The following is a 20,501-nucleotide window of genomic DNA, read 5'->3' on the forward strand; positions in this document are numbered from 1 at the left end:
ATGATAAACACGTTTTGTATTGTACACCGATATTGAAAAAGTTATGTAGAATATACGTTTGTATTCAAATCCCTGAATAGCTGTGTCATATAATATTATTATCGAATGAAAATCGAGACATTTTGTGACAGGTTAATGGATTATCCATACAATTTAAATTTGTTCGCCGTATTTTTGTTGTAATAAATTTATTTTTATTACCTATCTAATATATACTTATAAATACAACTAAAAACAATCGTGCTCTTTTAAACTAAATAGAATATTTATAATTATTTTTATATTTTATTTTCACATATAAATATATTGGCAATCGATTAAATTTAACTTGGAGATATTTTTTTAAAAAAAGAAATCGTAATCTGTTCGCAGTTTAATTTGGACAATATACTTGCTCATATTTGGCACTCTCAAACAGAGTGACCTGTAAAATATTCGGGAAAAATCTAATTTTTTAACTATCGGGTTCACTTTTCATGTTCGTGAAGCTTAAAAAAAGAATTTCATTAGTATCCCACTTTCATGCAAAAGTCAGTTTATTTTTACGAAATATAATAAATGAATAGGTACTTGAAAATATATTTTTCACGGATGCTTATAATATTCATCGTTCAGACATGCTGATCATACTATATTATTATAGTGCTGAGAACAGAAAACCAGAAAAAATTGAATTATCATAAAAACTTTTGAATGCATAAATCGTTATGTTTAAAATTTTATGAAAATTGTAAAGCGTATGATATTATCTATGAATCTGAAATCCCAGGACCATATTTTTTGCCCGAATTATTTATTTATTTGATAAATTGAAGCTTTCATTCCCATAACTTTACCATAGCGTATAGCCTATAGGTGGTACGTGATGATAAGTGGTCGTTATTTTGTAGAGTATACGTAAAGCATTTGTGAACGGGTTCAACTTTTAGATTGATGGGCTTCGATTTGTCAGCTCCAATAACCATGTTTGACAAATTAAATGACAAACGATACGGCGTTTGTGGCCACCTACTTGGAGAAATTACTCTTGTTAATTAATCTTCGTTAACCACAAGAGAACATAATGCAACTGAGCATAATTATTATTTAGGTACAAGACAAGGCTTCTCGAAGTAAAAATAAATTAGGAAAAAACCCATTAAAAATTTGAATATTAAAAAAAAAAAACCATAGAAATCTCACTAGTAAATAAAACATCTTAAGAATCACGTAATATAATAAAACGAAAATGTCCTGATAATTATATTATGCTTGACATAGTGGTGTTAAATTTAAGTATACTATGCATGCATCTATATTGTTACCACCTGCGGTTGCAATGTCCGAAATTCTATACTTAACAATAAATCAAGTGTAACTGAGAAACTCACATTATTGCTTTTCCACTTTATATATATATATATAAAAAGGAAAGAGCGATCGTTTCTATGATAATATATAAATCCTATTTAAAATTTCATGTCTGGAAGCAAAAAAACAATTAATCTTACGCCAATCAGTTGTTAATGAATTCAATCCACGGCTCAAGCTAGTAATAATATACATATAAGAAAAAATAATATATACATTTGAGTGGTATTTTTAAAAATTAAACTATAGTACTCTGCAGTATGAGCATATCGATAAGTTATACTTATAGTGACAGTGTTTCCTAATCATGATTTTAAAGTTTGAAATTCAATAAAAAAAAATATAAGCCATACGTATATTATAAGTAAAAAAGGTACTTAAATAAAATAGATTTAACATGGTTCCGAATAAAGAACAATTTTGTTTAATAGTATGAAGAATGAAATATTGTTGATAGACTCAAAGATCAAAACCACAATATATAACGTACGATATCATAAATTTTTCATTATAAACATTAAATGATTATAACTTTCATTCGTTGTTATACAGTTTACATACATCATTCAAAATAAACATAAATTTGATGGCTAAATTTAAAATATAACTTAAATTATAGCGTTGGCATACATACGCTAGTATTCAACAACCATAATTAACAGGGTATTTGTTCAAAATTAACTACTAACAAAAATTATTACAAAATACAAACAATTTCAATAAAAAAAAAAATATTATCAAACGAATGAAAAAGTATGAAAATTCAAACGTTAATTAAGTACTTATTACCTTTTATATCTATCCAAATCAAAACAAATAGGAATTGGGAATATTCAATATAATTTTACAACATATTATGTCTGATTGTGAAATCGTTATTTATTAATTAAAAATTATTATTAATATTATTTTTTTTAATATTATTAATGTAACATACCTATATAGGAATATATTTATTTCATATTTTGTACAACTCATAGAAAAAAAAAAGTATAATTTATTGTACTGATAAGATTTAACATTGTTTTGTTAGTTCGTTTCCATTTGTTTTTATTTTCCTTTTTTTTTGTACATTAGTGAGAGATGACATAGTACAAAATATGAACAAAAGAATTTTTACTTATGATGGAAAAGACAGCATTGAATTGGACTGAAACGCATTCAAACAAAAAGGGGCACAGTGGTGATTGATGCGTTGTATCCTGCCAGATGATGAAATATAATATTATGGTTTAGTTTCACTGAACAGTGTTTATAAGCGTGTTGTTTCCGATGTCACATTATTTATTGTTGTAGAAATTATATTTTATCTACATAACAATTTAGGTGTACTAATCTGTTAGATGTTCCCAAAAGACACACACAAATTAAATTCAAAATCGGCAGTAAGTACCTACTAATATATTGAGAGACACTATTCAACTATTGTCTGTTACATCCTATGCAAGCCAGCCATAGATGTCTTGTTCAATTTCATTCTACGTTTTTATATTGTTAATCAGCACTGCACAAGAATGAACTGCCACAATGCAAAATATATAGTAGGCGTTTGATAAAATATGTAGCCCAGCCAATGTATTATACGAGCTTTTTAAAATATAAATTCCCATAAATTGTAATTTAGATTCTTGAAGCAATGAATGTAATAGTTTTACAATGATATCTGTTTTATATGAATGAACACACATTTTAAAATAGATGAAATGCTTCGATCTTCAATGTTAAGGCTTGATGATGGTTGTAAATAATATTTAGTTGGACATTTCAGGAAAAATGGGAGTAAAATTAATATAAAAATTCAAATGTTGATAAAATTTGATATTTAAAGTTATTTTGTTGCAATTTAGAAAATATTATTCGTAGGAATTTTAAACTTACGTTACTATGTATATATTATTAGTTATTACATAATATCTAGTATCTATACACAGTTGAATTTTCAAAATATTTAGTTGGGTAGAAAGATATTTGTTTTTGTAAAATTATGTTCGACCTAGTACCTACTATAATAGCAATTTACATAAGTATAATATAATACAATATAGGCCGATGGACTGTCTCCGCTCCGAATCGTTTTTCGTATACAATGATTAATCATTGAATTCAATTTTAACACATCCATTACAGTGACGAGGAATACTTGACACCTGCTATGCAGCAGGCAAACCTCTCAGGTTTTTCTTTTTGTAGTTACTTAGGTACAATTTGTATTGATTCTCCATGTTTATGTAGTTTCGTATTTTAGTTTTAGAATTTAGTACATAATATATTTGTGATTTTATCGTATTTGCATTTGATGAAAAAAAATATATTTGAAATGTTTTGTCCAGAGGGATTGAAGAAAATGTATTACAGTTTGTATCGAATTATCGAGGGACGACATATCTTCCATGCAATATAATATAATAATAATAATAATGTATACTGTATAATATAATATTAAACCGATATTATACGGTTTCAGGAACAATGTATATTGCACATAATAATTAACTTGACCACGGCAAATCATGGACTGATATTTTCATCTAGAATGTTCGTGGCTCCATGAATTCCAACTATAGGTGTGACATTGATAAATATAATTAATTAATCATCACCAGTAGTATAATATAGTTGTGTAAATTTAGTTTAATTTATTCTACATGTCTATGCAGTGACATATTATTGTATTGATAATATTACTAAAACGGGTACGTCATATTATAATGCACAATATCATTAATTTAGATGTCTCGGTTCAATATGATTTGCCCGACTGTGTATATATACCGAACCATGTTGATCGTTTATATCACTCACCGAATAATGAAACCAAACTTCTCTACATCGTAGTAATAATATGATATAGGTACGGTGTAATAAAAGCCATATTATAATTGATATGCCTTTAAATTGAAGACTTATAACACTTACGTAAACCTGCTATTTCTACGTGACCTATAAATAGATGTTATTTTTATAATGTCAAGTTTTTCACAAAGTAGTCCTCCGTTTTAATTCTTTGTTTTTAAACGAACCATTATTTTAAGTCTAAACTTTTCACGATTTGTTATCAACTTATCAACTAAACAACTAAATTCGGTAAAATTGATTAATGTTACAAAATACATCCCGTTGTGTTTTAAGCAAAAATTGAATTTCGTAAATTCGTAAATTGATTGCAATGAGTGTAATGTTATCTTCCTGCGATTAGAAAAATAAAATAGGTACTTTATTGGAAAAAAAAATGTTCGCTATAAATTTGCAATAAGTGAATAGTTAGAATTTTAGTTTCCAAAAAACTACTTTTTTAAAATATTGAATTAAAGGAAACCAATGATCGTTTATTGTAAATATTGTGGTCTAAATAAAAAGAAAATAAATATTTTTGTGTTTTGTTACTTTTGTCTCACTTTATATCAGAAATACTTAATTAAGTAAGACGAATCTACTACAAAAAAAGGTTGACGATATAATATTTTATTCGTCTTGGAGACAATGAAAAAACACATAAAAAAAATAATTATGTATTGAGCTGAATAGAATAAATTTAAACATTTTAACCAGCATATTTATACTACTGTATTATAAATTGTGATTTGTAATAATAGAAAATGTAATATTTATATTATTTTCTTCTTGGTATTCGCTTGAATCGTAATATGTATAAAGTTTATAATACGGTATGATGTTAACTACAATCAAAAATTCTTTGGTTTATACAGAATACACTCAACGCATAAATTATTATTTTATGTAGCCAAATGATGAATAATTATGAATAATATCATCAGTAATTGTGTATGTACCTATATTTTGTAAACAAATACGTATAGGTTTGTGTTTCCTGTAGGAAGGTAAATAAATGTTATACTGCGGTTACCTATAAGCAAATGGAAATTTGTCAAGTCCCACCGTGGTATAGGTACAAACCATAAACGACGCGAAGCGTCGAACTTTTTGTCGAATACGATTACTAGTAGTGACGGGGTGAAAAGTTTCAGAGGTAGAGTCTTTTAGTAGTGATATAATATTGTTATTAAAATATATCAGTCAAAAAATGTCAGCACAAGAGTATTGACATTTCAAATTTATTGGGGTTCGATGGGGCTCGTCTATACTGACGACGACATTGGGGGAAATTAAATACGGCCGACTTGTGCGTATAAATATTGATGGGCTCACCGGAAGTGTGTCCCTAATAGTGGGTGTGAGAAAATCGATATGTATTCATACCTTATTTTTTTTTATGTATATTTTTTTTATATATATTTATATTTATGTTCCATATAATTTTTATTACAAGCGTTTTTTCCCCACAAGCGTTAAAACCATCTACGGGTGTCATTGATGTGTGTTTTTCTGTGCATATTTTAATAAATATATAATAAATTAAAGAAGTCGCATATAACCATTCACAATGGCTTGTTGGTAGATTGCACAAGGAAATTGTTATTCAGATGGTTTTTTTATTAATCCCATTATTTGTATAATGGTAGGTATATACACAGTTTAGTTAAATATTTTATTTTATCAAGAAAAAACACCAATAATATAAATGAATGCCTTGGTCTATTATCATGATCATTACTCATCGAGTGATACAATACGGAACAATAATTATGTAAGATCAATTATGAGACAGGTTAGAAATAATACGCATTATGCATTATTTAATAAATTTAGATTTATTTTATCAAAGTAAATACTGTCTAGTTCATCAAAAACGTATTAGCGTTGTACTTAATAAAAAGGTTTAAAATGCATTTTGCTTGATTCAACCAACCCGAGTAGGTATAAATATTTTAAATCTGGTAATGCCTATAAAGTAATTAAAGCCATATAAGGCTACAAGCATTCGTAAAAAAGGCAAATATATATTATATGGAACAAATTTGAACACAACTCTGAAATTACTGCAATCAATTTACATGAATTAATTTGACTAATTAATAATTGCCATTCGATTAAGAATCCACAATAATGACTTTTACACACGAAAATATCACATAATACTATTTTATACAGTGTTTGGTCATTTAACGAGTTGGGGTTTTTATTTTTTAACTTTTCAAGTATTGCACAATATTTTTCAAGCGTTCAACTTGTGGCTATGTTACGCAAATAACATAATTGTATTTAAAGCAATAAGCATAACACACGGTTAGTGTTTTAGATATTGAATTACATGACATTTTAATTTCATATTTTTTTAGAGTAATACATAGTAATAAACCGTGTAACCATATTATTGTATTTATTCTGGGAGAGAAGAAATCTGGATGTCCATGGTCCCTTCTCCGCTGACGGTCCAACCAGCAAAAATAAAACAGTAAAAACCGTGCATTAAAAAAAAAAAAAAAAATACAAGTCGATCAAAAATATATTTTTTGTCACGCCTGCACCGAAAGTCTGGTTTTCGATAGCGGTTGAAGCGTTGGAAAGCGTTTTTTTTCCGTCCAGCGGTCGGTAAAGTGGGAATCCCTAATAGCGCCGGGTGGTAAAGTGAAAGTCTCAAGAAGGGCCGGGCGGTAAAGTGAAAATCCCAAAAAGTGCTGAGCGGTAAAGTGGAAATCCCCAACAGTGCCGGGTGGTAAGTGGAAATCCCGAAAAGTGCTGGGCGCACATACATCACGCGCGTATCCCCTGCACAACCCGCAGACACTGAAATCTATACCACGGTCCTTACAAAACATAAACTTTTGGTTACTTTTGGTTCACATTAGAACCTCCATGCGTGACTCTTAAAATAAACAAAACCAAATCGTTTCTTTCGTGAAATATTGTTGTCGTAGAACTATGGACTAGTTGTTGCATAGATCCCTGCATTACCTTTGCCGTGATGGATGCAGAAGCGCGACAAAAAATAGTATGTGTGGCTCGTGCGGGAAGGCAATTTCTGCCCTTGCCAAACAATATACCATTTCTAACTTACTTTAGACACTAAAATTAAAATGTAATGGCTATACGGGCTATTGAAAACGTAGCGATATCAAACACATAACATTTCTAGAATAATTTCAGAATTAATTTTCAGTTATTGAGTTGAGAACAGAGTAATAACATTAAAACGTTCTGAAAATATTAAGTTATCAGAGTAGGTTAGGAATTGAAGAGGTTGGAAATCATATAAATGACAAATACTTATACTTTAAAGTCTAAATAGTAATTATAGAATAATAATTAGGTTATTAATACATTGTTACTATGTAACAGTACATACTTATCACCTAATCATTGATATATGATAGTTTAATTTAAGTCCAGCAGTGTACATTTTATTGAACGATAAAGTAAATTAAAGCATTTTCAAATTAAGTTTGAAGCAAACATTTGTAGGTTTCTGTAATACCAAATAACAATACTTGAGACGTATTACACAGCAGCATACAATATACTGCTGATTTTTTTTTTATTAGAATTAAATGCCTATTATTTAAACACTTTTTCATAGGAAATATACTCATTGTATTTTGGTTTTAAACAATGGGAAGTATTAAGTAGTATGAATAATATTATATTCATATTTTATTATTCAAATATAATCTTTAAGCCCGTTGCACTAGCTGCAAGTGGTAGTTTATACCTAGCATATGCTGTACCGGTGTTAAATACACAGAAATATTGTGGCAGAAACAATAATATACTCATCGGTCATCGTAATACATGCATGTTATCATAACGAAGATTTGGTTAGCATCCGTCGTGTCACAATAAAAATACCCACCCAAAAAAACTATTAAAAATATTTCACGAAAAATGCCAATGAATTAATTTCGTACGATATAGCAGACTGATGAATGTGTGCGCGCGCATCTGTGCGTGCCTGTGTATATGTAGAGATCTTCTAAGCGCATTATCTACACTCGAGACACGCTCACAAGTCCCTCGGGGAATATAATCATACGTGACAATGGGCACTTTCCACTTATATATATATATATATATGATATAGGTATATAATATTTATACACGGTTTCCCTGTATACCGGCCATATATGCACGCACGAACCCTACGCCCCGTGCATAAAATAATAACATATTATGATATCGATTTGCGGCCGTTTATTTTACGTATGGTCCGTGTTGACCGTACATATAATAATAATACGTGCTGTTTGCATTCGAAAACCGTTTTAATGGCGTTTTAATCCTCGCAATATTATGGCATATAGGTGGGTACCTACTCGCGTTGATTACCAAACTCGTGACGACATAATAATATAATATAATATTATATTATAGACGCGCACCGATGATAATACGGTATGCGTACGACTATCAGCTCTCGGCTAATAGAACCCATCAGCGTAATATGCGGGTACATATTTTGCCCAATTTATTGAGCTCGGATCGTTATTATTGCAAACTCGACCCTAAGACCATGACGTGACGGCGACCATGAAATTTGAAACTGATCGTCGGATATATTGCCAAATATATTATCATTGTACTGACTGCTGACCATTTTTCATGCGATATTTTTGGTTGATCAGTGATTCCATATTGTCTTAACACAAATATTGTATTATTACTAATTTTTATTTATTATTAATATAAACATAATATTATTATGTCATATTTTTATAATTTCAATTGTATATTATATTTTATGCCCTCTCTATGTTGAACTATGATGAATTATTTATCGTTCATAATTTAATTTAGTTTTTTTTTTTGTTTTATTATTCCGTTCAAATTATTTTAATATTTAGTAGTAATTACGTTGTTATAATGTACGTTTGCGTACATCACGAGTCACGACTGTCACTGCAACATCACGCAACTACAAACTTATAAATTGTTCATGAATAACAAAAAAACTAATTCATTTGACTCTGAGAAATAATTATTGAGATATTCTTTCCACGTGTGAATAAAAGGAACTTACTTAATGCTTAATGTAGTTTGAAAATTAACTAATATAGATCATATTTTTATATTATGATGATATTTAGATTAAAGTTATTATATTTACGAAGTATTACAAAAAAAAAATAACGAAGATACAACGAATGCAAGATTAAAATACCTGTTGTTTAAATGTAAATGGTGTAGGTATGTATAATTTTGATTTATATTAGTAATAATGCACTATAACGTTATACTTTACACTGCCTACAAGAATACAATTAAAAACTCAAAATGACATTAATACCTTTTATCTTATTAGTAATATTAGTTACAAAAATAAATTATTATTATTTATTAGATTTTGATCACATATCCCAACAAAAACACTCACCAAACTCCGTGTAAGAAAAGTATAATAAAAACGGCTCTGAACTATCTCAATATTATTTATGATGAAATAGTTTGCTAAATAATTGAGTATAGCTCGGCGAATTTAAAACACTTGATTAGTAATATACTACATATTTCCTAATGATAGTAGACTATGGTATTATGTAGATACTCATTATGCTATGGTATTTTTACATTTTTAACTTAAGTCGCAAAGCTATGTTAAATTATTTACCAGACTATTTTCACTTAAATGATATCTATAGTTCAATGACTTAGCTATAAAATTATATTACAACTTTTAGAACCGTATTTTTTTTTTATACTTACTGTTAGTATTTTAGTGTAGTATTTTTGTTGGGATATCACAAATCTTTTGTTGATACCTTATTATCATAAGGTATAAATCGTAAGGGAACATATTGGTTTTACACGTAGACCTTATACTAATAGAAGGGCAATATAAGTAGTTCGAACGATAGGACGAGAGGGCGCTGCTGGTTACATCGTGTACTGCGCACATGCGCGTTAATGAGAACAATATTTTTAAAACCGTATACCAGACGTTAAGTATGATAAAATACTATGTATTCTATGTATAGTATTTCGTACGATAAAATATTATTAATAATAATGGATTTCTACTTTGTACTTTGTAGTTTGCACTTTAACACAAGGTCTATCGCAGGGTCACCAACTAATTTCCACAGGGGTCCGTTTCGAAACTTACCAAACTTCCCACGGTCCAAAACACGTTTAAATACCCAATGACTTTTTTCATACATTAGCAATTAATAACTACTAAATTGTAATAAAATGTACCTACTTGGAACGAGCGTCTAACGTTACTAACGTACCTATCAGTCAACTTCTCTGAATTATTTTTTTCACCTATGGGCTTTCAACGTAACGCTTTTGGAAGGAGACACGTATATGATATACATAATATATTATATATGTATACCATACTCACAATATCGGAAAATATTTTTATTCGTAATTTTATTATAAAAACGTAATGTAAAATCTTTATTGTATATTTTATCATTACGCAGCCATTAGGGTCTGTAAAAAACGTGTCCACGGTCCGGATGCGGATGTTGGTGACCCCTGGTCTATCGTCTATGCTTAAACTACATAAGTCACAAAATAAGTACCTATACAATATTATTTTATACAATAGAGATTGTACAGAGTGGTAAATCTGACATTACATTTTGCGGCATCACTGAGTTATGTCCACGAACTAAGATATACAGGGTGCCGAACGAGAGCTTATCAGGTGAAGACGGAAGTTTCCAAAAATCCAGAATGACTTAAAGCGCTTTTTGCCACAGTGGCGTTTAATGAACTAAGACAGTGCTACCATCTACTAAGATTTATAATTTTACGTATCTTTATCGTAAAAATTATCATCATGTTAATTTCCCGCCATGTTTATTGCGATACTCGATGGTCGTAATCATACAAAATTAGTTTTTGGGGCCATAAGTTAATTTGGGAACCTGGAAACTTTTTACTTCACAAAAATACTGATAACGGGCTGTCGTTCGGCATCCTGTATATCTTAATTACCCGAGTAATTCAGCTAATTATTTTATAAATGGTCGCCATTGGTTGCAAATTATAACAGTATTACTTAGTAGAAATTTTTATTTTGTATTTGTGTCGTATGGGGTTCCAATAAAGTTAAAACACACCCCAGAAGTAAAGAAATAAATTTAAATATTACTGGAAAATTATAACATCGTGTTACTTAATGACTCAACACCCACATATTATATAAATATAACAAATCACAACCTCTCATGTATAGATCTAATTCTCTGCACTCCTTTACAGCGTAAGAATAATTTGTTAGATTGAATTAGATCGTTTAGATTTTTTTCCGGTGTGGTTGAGGTGTTTTGTTGGGTTTTCACCTAGATTGATTGGTGCCATTAGTGTCTGTGATCTGTCAAGGGGATACTGGTGGAGATAACTCAGTAACTCAGTACTTAGATATGAGAATGCCGAAGAGTTAGCAGGTCTTTTTATTTAGCTAGATGTTTAGTTAGCTCTTTTGATTTTTTCAAACTTTAAACGCCTATAAAATAATATTGTTACTATGTAATTTTTATCTTTTTTTAATACGAATAACTTATGAGAAAACTTGTTTTACAATTTCAAGGTTTCTCCGACAGTTTTGTCATAGATATTTGAAGTTCCAATATTGAAGAAATTGAACATATAAACGAAAAATAATGACTTTCCTCTTCTGATTTTAGATAGTAATATTAAAACGTTTAAAAAAATAATACTGCGGTATACTGACTTATAAGTTAATAATAATAATTTATGATAATAGTTAGTATAGGTATATAATTTAAGTTAGGTATATGATAAATTAGTTCAATTTACTGTATTATTATCTAATAGTAATATAAATAAATAATAAAATACCTTTAGGCTAACACGTCTACGCATTGTATTTCGTATAAAATTATTTATCATTGAATTCAAATATTGGTAAATAAAAGCAGTGTAAAAATAATTACGATGACCAACTCAATGACGAGGTTCACTCAACACCTATTGTACAGTTTCTGATCTTGTTTAATATTTTAACTGTGAAAAGCGTGTGAATTTTATTATGAATGGAGATTATAGATTTTATGTCACAGATGTCAAAGGCTGAAGCTACTAAAATTGCCTGATTTTTTGGACTTGAAAAAATATCATAAAATATAATAACTTACTCGTTAAAAATACGTCTTATCGAATTTATTTTCATCTTCAGATGACGTCTAATATTGTTCAAGTGGGAATTCGTTTATTATCGTCTTTCTAACGTTCTTAGAATAAAAACATAAATTAAACGTTTATTATACCGTTGTGATACGTTTGAGGATCTAAATCTTTGGCAATCTTTTTCGCATCTAATTTACTTTTGGTCCCACGAGATTAACACTTTTTGAGTAACAGATTCATGAAAAAATTATATAATCCACTTTATTTTATCTGAACAACTTGTACTCAGATATTTTAACATCGTATCATGTAAATATAGGTACATAAATGAAAATCATATTCATTTGAATAGCAATAAACTTAAATAATTCACCATTTCTTGGAAATCCAGTTTTTCATCATAACTAAACACACGAACTAATCGCACTTGCGATAAATTTATTATTTATTGACCTAGTAATAATTTGTGTAAATATAAAGGTACCTATTTGAATACCAAATGTTTCATTAGAACTATACTTTAGTACTGAAAACAAACATTTGTGAAACCCTAGACAGCCAGAATGTTGACCCCCCCCCCCCCTAGACAATTATTACATACTTATGTCTTTAATTCTACTACGTACTCAATAATTAATATAAGCAATTTTATGTACAATAAATATTAATAAGTAGGTATCTATAATTTGACAAAATTCAAAAAATATTTTCTACTGCATAGTGCATACCGTATGATATTCATATTAACTTTTGTTCTATTAATTCATAAATAAAATAATTTTAAAAAAAATGATCTTCCATTTTTACGGGGCCCCTATAACCTTGAAAGCGTTGTTTGTATAATATCATATATTCTAATATTAAGTTAAATCATACGAAAAATAAGTAATGCGATAACATTTTTAGGTAAGTATACTATTTTATTTTTGTATTATTTTTACTTATTTATGCATAAATAAATCACATTGAATCTAATGACGATTATTCTATTTTATAGTGAATATAAAATATGGTTGGTATATAATATTATAATTATAAAATTAATAAGTTTTAATTTTTGTATTCACACTGTTGAGTGATAGGATAAAATATGGATTGGCGAAGAAGAGAATAGCATAAATGTCAAGAACCTTGCACTATAAAAAATTCAATTAAGACGAAAGGGAAATATTATACGATCCTTGTGAAAATGACTATGCAATATAATACAGAAAGCTGGACAGTATAATATATTGCACTGTATGGAATTGAGTAAAAAATTAATGTGGTGGAAAATAAATAAGAATTTTCACATTGATGTAATGCGATTGGGTACATTTCTGTATAAGTTATAAAGCAACAAAACACAAATTTTGATTAACAGTTTATATTTTAAATGCACTAGTGATGCAGCTTAATATATGAATGTAAAACGTATAGTAAATTAAATTTTGTAATATGTTTAATCTAAAGTTAGATCCAAATCACGAAATATAAACCAAATGTGATGGGATAGAATACCTATAGTGTTAGCATTGCCACTATAATATTATATTTCGAAGTATTCCTAATGTTTATCAAAAGCAATTTTTGACTATATTACTCTTATTTACCAACTCTTTATACTGATCTGATAATTAAATACACTAATTTTTACTTTTCAATTAATAATAAATAAAATATTTCAATTTGATTCAATATAAAAAAAGCGTGCAAACTATTTAAATTATAAATAACTTGTATTTTGATGGTATTTTTTTTAACGTGTAATATGTGGACCTGATGGTAAGATAAACAATAAATGTGAAAATAAAATTGAAAATACATGAAATTATAAATTAATATAATAATGATATTCAATACAAAAAAAAATAGTAATTTTATAAGTGCAAATGAGGTTGACTCCGGAATAGACAATTTAAATAAAAAAGTCTGGTTCTGAACTGAAAAACTATTGAAAAATTCTACATATTTTATTTAACAACAATAATTTATGGGCAGAATTATATATTCTTAGTTATAAATATATGTCTAGTAATCGATTACTGGTTACTATTATATATTATTTTAATTAATTACTTATTAATGAGTACTTATAATACATACTATAGTTTTAGATTCTGAGCGGAGCGATGAATGTATTGATTTTACACTGATGTATGTATAATAAATGATGCATATGATATTATATCATTGAATTCAAATTTAATACCATCCATTATAAAGTGACCCTGCAATTGTAACCTACAGTACAGCAGAGCGACATCCACTTACCTGCCTTTTTTTAATTTTAATACAGTCTAATATATATTTTACAAAATAAATACTCGTTAATATTATTTTCCCGCTATTTTAAAATCTATGTACTCGTCTAGGTATAATATTCATTATAACTGATAAATTTACTTGAAAAAAGCATGTTGAAAAATATGGAATAGGTAAGTAATCACATAGAATTCCATACGCCTAGGTAGTGACTAAATATTAAAAAAAAAATTAATCGTTATATTTGAATAGTTACAATTTCGTAGTTCTTATGAAATGTGGATTTTTTAAAACTGTTATGCCGATTCAAACATTGAACGACCGACCATTTAATCAGAGCTGATGGGTTATGGAAAATGAATTATTGAAAATTGTATTTTCTTACATAGTTGGGTATACCTACAAGATTATATTATTATGTAATAACTTTAATTTTAACAACAACCTGCAGTAAACACGTCAAAGCAATCTGATTTGCAATTATTAATCATAAATCAAAAAGTCATGACTGTTGAACATAATATACCTACTGTGATTAACGATAATAATATGAAAATATGAAATACATCAGCTATAAGGACTAAGGTCAGTATTCGCTTATGGAAATAAATTACTATTTATTCTTATTTATTTATTTAGATTTAATTTACAGATTTTATTTTTATACAGGTATAATTTTAAAGTATTATAATTCACTCTGTTTTCAAATAAAACCCTGATCAGAAATGGATTATTCCTGCATATAATAATTCAACAGTGTGGAAAATCTCTTCAAATGATTTAGCCAAGCCAATGATTCATACGCTTTTTTATTATTAAACTCTTACACTCTTTGCATATGAATAGTTATTAAATACCGTTATTTTTACTTTTCAATGAATAAAAAATAAAATGTTTGTATTTTATTAAATTTAAACCATTCACGCATTATATTTTTTTTTTAATAATTTACAATACTTTTGGATTATTTCTATTTTTAATAACGTGTACGTAGACCAATTAAAAATGTAAACTAAACTATAGATATGAAAATAAATTAGAAGATACATTGATCCCATGCTAATAATAATAGTATACAACAAAATAGTAAATTATGTAACCATTATGATTATAAATGCAAATACTACAAATGTTTGCACCTATAGAGGTACCTATAATACTGAAAGTGTGTCAACATTTATTTCTTTTTTATTCAAATTTGTTACGTCATTTGTTTTTGTGATACGTTCCGGTAAGCACTTGAATTTTCAAGTCCGTCGTAATAAGTTAATATATGAAAAAGTGGTCAAGAAAAACAGGAAATATTGAGAGCTGCTTACAGAAAAAAAAATGAGCCCTACATACAATATTAATATAGTAAACAAAATAATCGTAATTTCTTTTAACAAAAAAAAAAAGCAATGTATGTGTACAGGAGATAAATGTTTGGGATCATTTTTGCATTGCTCTTGGATTTACATAATGCCTTTAGTATAATATTTGTTCCGGATATTATCCAATATTATAATATTCTCTAGGGACGAATTATTTTTATCATAATATAGGAATGACTGGGTTTTTTGTATACCTATAATCGCCACTAGTTGATAGTATTGTAGATACCTACATATTTTTTAGCTATAAATGTTTTGGTAGATTACGATATTTAATTGTTTAATGTTCTTAATGACTAAATTATTTGAACATGCAAACACCTATGGACACAATAATAATTGTTATTGTTAAACAAAAATATATATTTATTACTTAAAATAATAAACCGTAATCATTTTCACGATGCCATTACAATGCATGATATTTCTCATACACATTGAATATTATTTTTTTCCAGCTTCAGTTGAAAAATCTGTAATATTCTTAATGATTTGTTATAACGTCTTATAAAAGTTGGATAACGTAAAAGATAGTATTGTATTTTATTATATTATTTCGTGTTCTATAAACATTATCCTCGTAACTTTTAAGTTTTAATACTCACTTAAAACCGTTTACATACTTCAGTCATATTGTAAATTATTGTAAGCACAAGACGTGTGCAACATATTAAAATATTTTAATGATTAGGTAACTACTAATAAAGCTAAAAAGTTATAACTTTATAAGTTTATAAATTGTAAGAAATGTCCATGTAATTTTCAAATGTACCTACCTAATCATGATATTAAATGTGTAATGATAACAATTTAATCAAATGTGAATTCTGTTTAAATCATGATATTAAATTGAAATATGTTTAGTATTAATCTTACCCATTTTAAATTGTTAGCTATTTTACAACTTTTAAATTTATATGTTTATACTCATTAACTGAATTAATAATAGGTATTATTACCAGTATTTACGTTTATTGTCACTGATTTCTAAATTAATATCAATATTTTTCTTCATACAATGCATTTTAAAACTAAATAATTATAAATTTGACACTCTATACAAAAACGTATATATATATATATACGTTATATTATAAATATAATAAATTGATCACATTTTAGCTTATCACATTTTACTACGCATTTGATTGTATGCACTCAAAATATATAATTATAGTTTAAAATATAAACTTGGTGTGACGACGACGTTTCAATTAAAATCACGACTTGAACTGTAGGAATTTATCATATGTTTTATCACAATGTTACAGTATTTTATTCTTATGCCAACGTGAATTTACAATTAAAATATTCATAAGTTTCACAGATATTCATGGATTTTGTACTGAGAAAATAAAATAACTTTTGAAAATGCTACCTTAACAATGGCAATTATTGAGTCAATAGAAATATATGAAGCGTTAATTAAAATTATTGATTTAAGACCTAACGCATTATACTTTTAACTTAGCCTCGCAATTTCTTTTCAATATTTTTCATCATTTGTTGACTTTTTCTTCGAAGCTAGACAATTATTGTATAAAAAAAATTGTATAAATATATTTTAGTTCATTAAAAAACTGTAACTATATAGCAGACTTATATTTATTGCATGAGATAAAATTAAAAATACAAATCTTAATAAGTATTTTATATTGTATTGCTAAAAAAATACAGTAACAAAAACAAATATCAGTCTTCAATAAAATTAATGTTAAAAATGCATCAGTCAATATATATTTATTTAATTATATACCTTCTATGATTGTGTAGTACTTTATAATTGTGTATGAGTATAATTTATTTATGAATACCTAGCACGTTGACCACCATGCATATCTTATATGAGATCTCATCAAACTTTGTCCTGTCCACCACACGGTTTTCTGATACGTTTACATAAACACAGTTTTGTCAATTTAAAGAAATATTGATAAAAATAAAAACTAAAAAAGATATTTGAAAATTATTGTAACACCTACTGAAAGTAGCGATACACTCTACATTTTAAAACTAAAAAGAAAATACTGATTATTGGGACCTAGGACGAGATCTCAGGTTTTCACTTTTTCAGTGAGATTTTATATGATATTGCGTGTGAGTAACTAAGTCAAAAACCCCTTGACGGTCAACGTGCTAGTTAGATTTAGCACAATCATAGACAATAGGTAGATCAATAATTTGTACAGAGTACAGAAACGGAATGTTATCCATTCGAGTCATACTTTTGGAAATTTCTTTAAATATAATTTGAACTATATCAAAATGCATTAAAATGGTGAGAAAAAAAATACGTTAGTGTTGCCAACGTGTTTGATTGACGGTTAGATTATAGAATAACATTTTTATAAATCTCACAAAAAATAACGTTAAAGTGGTTTCAATTTCAATGTGATATTACCACAATGCCTCATGTTTCTGAAAATATGATGTTTTTTTTTTCTTAATACGACATTTGTCTTCTATAAGATGCATTATTATCAAATGGGTTATATAAGACGGGCTATTATTATTAAAATTGATTAATTAAATTTAATATGGTTGTTTAATTGTAATTTAAAACCTTTTAATTTTTAATTATTTTGAAAACATGTATGTATAACTACTCACGATAATTAAATCGCATATCAAATCTGGTCCTTCCTTTGGTATAGGTTCTAAAAACTCAAAGTTTTAATTTATTATTGAAGGAAAAAATGGGAATGAGCATGCTTGGTGAATCGCATTGTATACATATTGTATGGTATTGTGTGTCAAAAACTTTGAAAAAAAAATTGGTGCCTAGCTGGTACATTCTTTAGAAAATAATATACCGAAAAATAATAATAAAAAAAAAAATAGAATGAAATAAAAATAATCACTCGCGCCGTCGCCCGTTATTCGGGTCGGTAAAAGATAAAAGAACTACAACGTTTATCGAGTAACAACCACCAAACCTATGTGGCTATATGTACTCATGTATTCTTGTAGAAGTAAAGTATAATACAAGTTACAAGGTACAACCACGCGGACAACAATACGTCTATACAGGTATTATGATGTTGTATGGGTAATGGGTAGACTATACCATGCGTGTAATATACCGATAGTAATAAATAAAATCAACTTATTTCACTGCGGACTCGGTGCCGTAAATCTGTTAACCTCCCAGTCCCACGGCTGCCGACACCTTTAAATAAATTCGAACGCATAGGTACCGAAGTACACCTCTCGGGGCCGTTTTAACCGAACGCTAAATCAAACGCGGCCGCGTAATATAACACATGGGCACAGTTTCGCGCCGACACTACGAAATGCAATAGGTATATGCGTCTATATAGTTAAGTTTCCAAGTTAGTACGGTCACTGCGAAACACTGTAATATTTTAAATGTTATAGAATTCGCGAAAACAGGTTCGACGGAATAATTGTATTATCATACTAATTGCTATACTTGGTATACTAACCATCAAATATTTAGAGGCAACGCGCACGTACCGTATATATATAATAATATAATTGTATTAAATTATTATTATTTGACCACCTGCAGTGCCATTAGGCTTATAATTGGTACACCACTGTGAAAGTAATCTAATTTCTGGTTGTTGGTACCTACCTACAAAATTAGTATGTAAGTCATCGTGAACGTAACCACACGCATTGGCGAATTCTAAAACGATGTTACCCTTCCAAGATCAATAATCACGTGACAAATGCCGAGATGGTATAGTAAAATGCAACACACTTATAAATAATAATTTATTGTTTCTCAAACAATTCATGAATAAAATAATGTGAGCATTTGAATAACAGCAATTAAATATTACATCGCCTATAGGGAATGTGTTGTGGGTATGCATTATTAATGTATTCTTAATATAAAATTATATTAGGTTTTAAACTGCCAATATTTTAGTACTCGTATTTTATTTTTATGTTTAGAAATGATTATTGTGGCTGTAAAACGTAAAGTACTCTTATTTTTATCATTTAACAATAAAATAAAAAGTAATAAGTCAAGTATAGTTTTGAATTCACATTAAAACATAATATTATATAATATAATAATATATACCTACCACGTACACGTACTCATAGATATATCAACATAATAAGTACCTATTTAGATATTATATTACAGAAATATACTTAGTATTATTTTCACAACATTAAGGGGCCCGTATTACAATCGTTAAACTAAGGTTAAACCACCGAATTCGGCCGGTAAAATCAGTGGGTTAGGCGTAACCGAGGTTTAAACTATGATTGTAAAACAGGCCCTTAGAGTAGTATTTTGTAACAGTTAAACATTAATATGATAATGATTTAATAAAACATAATAAAATAACGACAGGTATATAATATTATTTTTTATTCAAATTTGAAATTTTTATTGAACAAATAAATATTAATATTTAGTGGTTAACTGCTGTTAAACATTATACACGTCTTAAAATGAGTAAGGAACATAGAAATCTTCCAATATTTCAACTCTGCAAGTGGATAGGCCACTAGAACTATATAATAATAGACCACTTAATTAAAACAAAAAAAAATTTAAAACTGTATAGTATAATAACTATTATGTTTATTAAT

The sequence above is a fragment of the Metopolophium dirhodum genome, chromosome 4, assembly GCF_019925205.1.
Source record: "Metopolophium dirhodum isolate CAU chromosome 4, ASM1992520v1, whole genome shotgun sequence".
In the NCBI taxonomy this organism is placed as follows: Eukaryota; Metazoa; Arthropoda; class Insecta; order Hemiptera; family Aphididae; genus Metopolophium; species Metopolophium dirhodum.